This window comes from Lonchura striata, chromosome 1, assembly GCF_046129695.1.
Source record: "Lonchura striata isolate bLonStr1 chromosome 1, bLonStr1.mat, whole genome shotgun sequence".
Classification (NCBI taxonomy): domain Eukaryota; kingdom Metazoa; phylum Chordata; class Aves; order Passeriformes; family Estrildidae; genus Lonchura; species Lonchura striata.
This window is the reverse complement of record NC_134603.1, coordinates 138,726,691-138,733,580: the sequence shown is the minus strand read 5'-3', so window position 1 is coordinate 138,733,580 and position 6,890 is coordinate 138,726,691. Positions and strand designations below refer to the sequence as shown.

The following is a 6,890-nucleotide window of genomic DNA, read 5'->3' as shown; positions in this document are numbered from 1 at the left end:
AAGGGGAAACACTTCTCAGGTTCAGATGTGAAACTTTGTATTTGCAGAGCTGGAGGTATAGATTTACTGTAAAGTACTCTGGGAAGAAGATTTTGATAAAATAATAAATAGGAATGTTAGCTTTTCTTCATGACTGTTTCCAGTACTTAGAACTGTAAATACACTTAACCTACACACACAGAGGACTGCTGCCTATTTTAGAGAGACTAACTGTTCCTCACAGTCACTTAAAACAACCTTCTAAATATATTAATAGGCTAATTTTGCCGTGATATTTGGAAATTATATTTTGGTTTGCATATGTAACTTATCAGTTAACAGCATCCAAGAAGAAGCAGTTTTAAGTCTGATTCATTAATTTAATCCCTAAAATAAAGATCATTACTGCGAATAATTATTTTGAGAATGAGGGTTTCTCATTAGGTAGGGGAAGAAAAGCCGCTGTTTTCGCTGTTTCATCAGTGGTTTTCTGGCGTGCCGCGGTTTAGGATCCCGGGCTCGGCGGGTCCGCAGTGGCCGCCGGCGGCCGAGGCAGGAGCGAGGAGGCGGCGGGGACGCGGCAGGGGCGGTGCCGCAGCACTTGGGCAGCAGGGCGGAGGCGGCTCTCGCAGAGTCTCTGTGGCGCAATCGGTTAGCGCGTTCGGCTGTTAACCGAAAGGTTGGTGGTTCGAGCCCACCCAGGGACGGGGTCTCCTTTTGGGCTCGGCGCCGCCCCCGCCGCCGGCCGTCGTTTTGTGCGTGTGCGCCGGGGAGGATGCGAGATTAGCGCCGGCGGCCCTGCAGGCGCCGCGTGTAGCCGGGCAGGGGGCCCCCGGCGGGGAGCGCAGCGCGGCCCCAGCTGCGGCGGGGCCCGCCCCGAGCGCCGAGCCCCGAGCCCGCCGCAGCGCGGCTGCGCTGCCCACGGCGCCCCGGCTCCTGCGGGGCCGCACGGCCGTGCCCCGCCGCTCCCGGGCGCGGGTTGCGGGACACCCGAGAGCTGCTTCTGCTGCCTGCGGCGATGCGGGTGCTGCGAGTGGCCCCCGAGCGCCGTCGGCTGCGGCGGCCGGCTCTGTCCTGAGGCTGGCGGAGCCCGAGTTGCCCGGGAGTTTCTGCACCCCCTGCTCCCGCGGCGGGAGGTGCGAAGGAGAATCCGGCCTTCGAGCTGCTCCGGGATAACGAGCGATGCTGCCGGGCGATTGGAGTTTGCTCCGGGAGGCGCTCACCGTGCTCCAGCAACTCGGGAGATCGCCGGCGGACAGCCCGGGTGGGAGCCGAGACTCGGGGACGAGCGCCGCTTGCGAGGAGGATTATTGTGATCTCCGCCGAGCGCGACTGTGGCCGGCGCTCCGCGGCGCGGTGTTAACGCACAGACCGGCGGCCGCGCCTGTCCGCGGCGGAGGGAGCCCGCGCAGCCGGGCGAAGCGAGGCGGCGGCGCGGGAGCCTGCCGGCGGAGCCGCCCGCGGGGCTCCCGCCGCGTCCCGGGGCCCGGCGGGCGGCGCCGGGACACGGCGCTGCCCCGCGGGTCCCTCCCCGCCCGAGGCGGGACGTGCTCCAGGCCCGTTCCCTGCTGGCAGGCGGCGCGGCCGCTCCGGGCTCGCCCTGCCCGCGCGAAGCCTCTTTGCATAAATGAATGTTAAAAGCAATTACTCCGGGAGCTTCGCCTAAACGTGTCAATTAGAAGTTGGCACCTTCGCCGTATCCGAGCCCGAGAGCCGATTCCAGCGAGCGCTCTGGTCGCGTGAAATCCGGCTGCCTTCCAGCGCGACCTCTGCCAGCTCTGAGAGGATCTATTTACAGTTTACAGAAAACAGGATCCGTATTAAAAATGCCCCTTCCCCAGCGAAGCTGTATTTCACAGATCTTCCTGTTCAACCCGCCTGGTTTGAATAAGGGATACAACCCTCTTAAAGGTCAGGCTGTGCCATTGATTTACCATCGATGACAAGATACGGCCCTTGCTAGCCAAGATAGCAGAGAAAAGACATGTATTTAGAAACACCGAAAAATCTTTTGGAAGTCGTAAACCTTAAATCGTTGATGTGATGTTTTTTGTTTTGATTTTTTTGGTTTTTTTTTTTTTTTGCTATCACCCACATATTTTTCATTTTGGTAAAACATTTTGAAAAACTGGCAGCCGTGTGCTGAGCATCAGGGGAGGTGTAGCTCTCTGCAGTACCCCCCCTTTATCAGCGTTAGCCACGCTTAACCCGTAAATATTTCCCGCTGTTAGGGAGAATTCTATTTTAACTAAAGCGGTTCAGGTAAATTCCCTCCTCGATATTTCCACGCTGTTTGCAGTGCAGGATGTATTCAGCCCAGTAGCACGGCATCCACTGCAGCCAGCAAAGCCTCGCAGGGGATGAAATAAAAAAAATCTACATTTGCCAGTGCTTGGACTGCCGCGCTTGCAGGCAGGCACCAAGATCTTACAGGAACCACCACCAAGAAAAAATTGATCATGTCAGTGTGAAGCAGCAGTGTCTGCAAAAACAGTAACAATTTAGAAACTAAAATAAGCTGATAGTTCACGGGGTAGGATAGGCGTTTCTGCTTTTATAAAGCAAGTCTTGCTCTCCTTAGCAAGTCAGGGATGCGTTTTATACGGGTGGTTATTGCTGACCACGGGGTTTGTTAAGGCTCATTCCAGTTGCTACACGTCGCTGTGCAAGCGTGCACCGTCAAACCTGCTAAAATAGATGCGGGGTGCGAGCATCCACACCGCGATCCTGCGACTCGTGTACAGGAGGCGGCTCATCATGGGCTCGGTAATACAAAGCGACGTTTGGGCAGTGCTCGATAAACTCATTTTGTAGAAGTGGAAAGCTCGTGCATGGGAAGAGGCTCATCCCATCTGCTCACTATCTAATTACAATTAAGGTTGTGGAAAACGAGAAACCTAAAACATTTTTGGGACTAGTCAGGGAATCGAAGCTTTCTTTGTATGAAGTAAAATTTTTTCAGAGGTCGGTGAAGCTTTCAGTTCTTAGCCATGGAAAAATCTTCTCGTAGCTGTGTAATGTACCCAGACAAACCAGCCGGTTCTTGCCTTAATCCATTTATCTATATGCAGTCTAGGATAAACGCTGTTCTAAATGTAATGGGGGACTGCACCGTCTGATGCTTTTAGGAAAAAGACTTGACATATTCAAAGTGACCTCTTAACTAACACCGACATAAATTCCAGAGTAAGTATTCCCAACCGATATTCCAAGCAATTTCTAAGGCAGCTGGAGAAGACGCGCCGTCGAAACGCTCGGGAGAATCCAGAACCCGCGGACCGCCGGCTGTCTCAACCTGGCATCACCAGCGCCTGGATAAACCCCAGCAACCCGCAACGCGCCGCGGCTCTTTGTTCGCCGCGATGGGACGGGGACGTGGGGCTGGGGGCAGCCGGTGGCTCGGGCTGGAGACAGAGGGGACAGCTCTGCCGCGGTCCCCCGCCTCGGGCAGCGCCCGGGGGCTCCGCACACGGCGGAGCAGGAGCCGCCGCCGGCCGCCCGTGCCGGGGCGCTGCGGGATGGAGGACTCGGGGAGCCGGCATTCCCTGCGGGTGCGGGTCCCGGTCCCCTCCCCGCCGCGTCCGGCGGAGCCCTGGGGGATGGGGAGGACACGGCTGCCCGCACTGCTGGAGCGCCCGGCCCGAGCCGACCCCGCCGCTGCTCGGGACGCTCACAAACACGGGGACACGCGGGGACAAAAGAATCCTCTTCCTCCGCCGCGGGAAGCCCCAGGGGAGAGGTGGGCTCTGCGTGGGAGCCGGGGGCATCCGCGCCGCCCCCGCCCCTCGCCGGGGCTTCCCGCTGCCTCCCGCCAGCGGGCGGGGCCGCGCGGAGCCGGGACCCCCCCGCGGCCGCCCCGCCCCGCAGCTGCTCGGCCGCCGCCCGGGAGGGGCGCGGGCCCGCGGAGCTCCAGGTGCGGGGCGCGGGCCCCGCCGCCCCCGCGGAGCCGCCGCGCTCCGGGCGCTGCCCCGGCCCTGCCTCCGGGGCAGCGGCGGGGCCGAGCGGGGCCCGCCGGGCGGGGCGGGGCTGGGCCGGGGGTGTCGCGGTGCGGGGGCGCATCCTCGGCGGCGAGCGGCGGTGCGGGAGCGGCGTCCAGCTGGAGCGGCGGCCAGAGGGCTGCGCGGTGTCCGGGCTGGGAGCGAGGCCGTGGTGAAGCAACTCCCTTTGAACTTTGGCCAATATTTAATGACTTGGGAGGCAGATAAGATGGAGAATAAAATATTCATGGTCTCAATAAAGACGGGGACCCGGAGTATTGGAAAGATGAAAAACTGTACGGCTCGCAGAAAGGGTGCAGAAAACAGCCATCTTGAATATTTTAATCTCTGGCAAGTGTTTCTTTGGAACAAAATGGATGTTGGAGGGAAACAGCATAGTTAACATTACTGTAGCCTTCCATTTCTAACACCATCCCTCTCGCAGAATTCAGCTGGCACGGAGCAGGGAGACTGGAAGGAACGCCACAGCCTTTCATCTGCCTACAATGGCAATAAATAATCATAATCTGAATACTGTGGTCTGGAAATTTAGTACATCTCTAAGTGATGGTGCTTTTCTTACCCACGATTTATATCGATTTGTTTTCATCGACATAAGTCACATGTAATGCTGCAAAAACACCCTCAGAGCTCATGCAACATATAGTAACAATTGCTCTGTGTTCAGCCAGAACACATCAGTAAAGATTTTTTATTTTTTATGATATTGTACATCGTTACTACCACCAAAATCAAAGAGGGTATTCCTACAAATTACCCTGGAAATTGAATCAAGGCCTGGGTTCAGAGTTTGTTTGTGTATTCATGATATGAACCAATTATTTTAAGGATTCATTGTTTGGCCATAAAAATCACTCTAGGCTGAAATTAGGCTTAAGAAGTCCCCAGGATTTTTTCCACTTCTACTAAAATGGGTTAACAGCTGTCTTTATTTTTTCTTTCTTTTCCCCCACCTCAAACTGATGGCGAAAACAAATACAACATGCTGATTTTAGATGCTTTTTGTTTTCATATAACAAATAGCTTTTCCATAGCTTTTTTGTTGTTGTTTTTTTCCCCTAAGAATTTTTCCCCCTAAGAATTGCAAGACTGTTAATATGGTAGGCCTTCACAAAATTTAAAATTTTTGTTGTTTTGTGTTTTCTGGGTTTTTTTTTTGTTTTTTTTTGTTTTTTCTTTACAGAGGAACAACCGACTGAAGTGGGGGGTGTGGTGAGAGCAGAGACAATAAGTCAGTGGTTCAGCTACACAGGCTCAGAAAGGCTTCTTCCCCGGGATTATTTATTTATTTCTTTTCTCGTTGCTGTATGCTTACTGTGGATCTACTCCTTCAAAGATAAGCACAGCAGAAACAACACACTTAAAAAAAAAAAAAAAAAAAAAAGACCCCCCCCCAAAAATGAACCAAACAAACAAAAAAACCACCCCAAAGACAGCTTAAAAAAATATTATGCAGGGATGGCTGGAGACCATTGTCTGAAGATTAAAGAATAGGACTTTGAGAAAGAACTGCTTGATTTTATTCACTTATTGGTTTCTATAAAGTCAGTTTGGGCAGCAGTTCTAATTCTAATTGTTAAGGATAATATTCCTGTTGAGAACTGTGCTGTTCTTATTCAAGTTTTTAATTTTTCAAGGAAATTCTGAGATACTACATATGCAGAACCTGTTTATTTCAGCATCTTGGTACAGCTTACTTTCTGTTTCTGAACATTTTTGTTTTAATTTCTCAGTTCCATACTCTCCCCCATGGACTGATATATAAAAATATATGTAGCACCTCTTCCCTACACATCCTGATGTTGGTACAGCATTTCTTGAGACTTTTTGAATCAAAGGCTATGAAACCAAGCAGCTTCGTAGTTATTTTTCTCTAATTGTAGCACACAGGAATCTCCAAAGAATAGCATTTGTTAAAAGCAGAGTGAGCAAAATTACTAAAATGCAAATTACAAGCTCCACCAAAGGCTAAAATTACAAACTTGTGCTTGTGAGAAAAAAATGCATAGTCTAGAAACAATAACCTAGAAAAACAGGCACCGACTTTTTAATGGGCAAGTCTTTTTCTGAAAATGAATGTGACACTCAGCTCAAATTTTTAATATTATCTAAGAAACACAAAGATTACAACCAGATTGAGTAATACTGGGGACTGCTGTAGGGCCCAGAGAGGAAAGCTGTGTTACATTTGCTGAAAGCTTAAGGAACTGCTTTTAAATGTCATGGAAATTTATGTGTGAAAGGTATGTAGGGTTCCAGGGAGGAAATAGGGTGTGAAGAAGGACTGAGGAGATATAACACTGTATTTTGTCCCACACATATGAAGGACAGAGAAATTTTGTAGAAATAAATAGAAGAAATAAATTTATTTCTAAATTATATATCAATCAAATATAAATGACCTTTAAAACTATTTTTATGATTTCTCAAAATATATATTTTGCCACAAAGAAATGTATTCACAGGACGAGAAATGCCAGTATAATATTTTTCCTGTAAAGAATATGACTTTGATTCATGAAGTTCATTTGCCCTAATGTACTTAAAGCATTGTTACATAAGAAAGGCTTAGATTATTTTTTCTGTTAAGTAGCATGTTCCTTTGTCATCATCATAGCTTTGCTGGCAAAACCTGAGAGCTAAATTTTACCTTCATAGTTAAATAGACTGGGAGAGGTGTGGGAATTCTTCTATCCACACCTTCCAGAAGAGCAATGAGTATCTGGGAATGTCCAAATAACTAAGGCCAAGGAGTCGACTGATGATTTTATATTTTATTCCAAATGGACAGGCTATTCTGGTTATATTATTCTCTTGTTGTGTCATTGGCGTATCAGGCTCTGCAAGCAACTGTTAAATACTTGCTAGAGTAGTGCATATATTGATAAGGAATAATTGGTTTAACAAGCTGAG

At 50.3% G+C, this 6,890-nt stretch overlaps 1 non-coding gene across 1 annotated transcript; it reads left to right on the top strand.

The window, feature by feature from the left end:
- The first annotated feature begins 612 nt into the window (after window positions 1-612).
- On the top strand, window positions 613-686 carry TRNAN-GUU (transfer RNA asparagine (anticodon GUU)). The gene has a single exon. It is a non-coding gene; the product is annotated as a tRNA-Asn (tRNA).
- The last annotated feature ends 6,204 nt before the right edge of the window (window positions 687-6,890 follow it).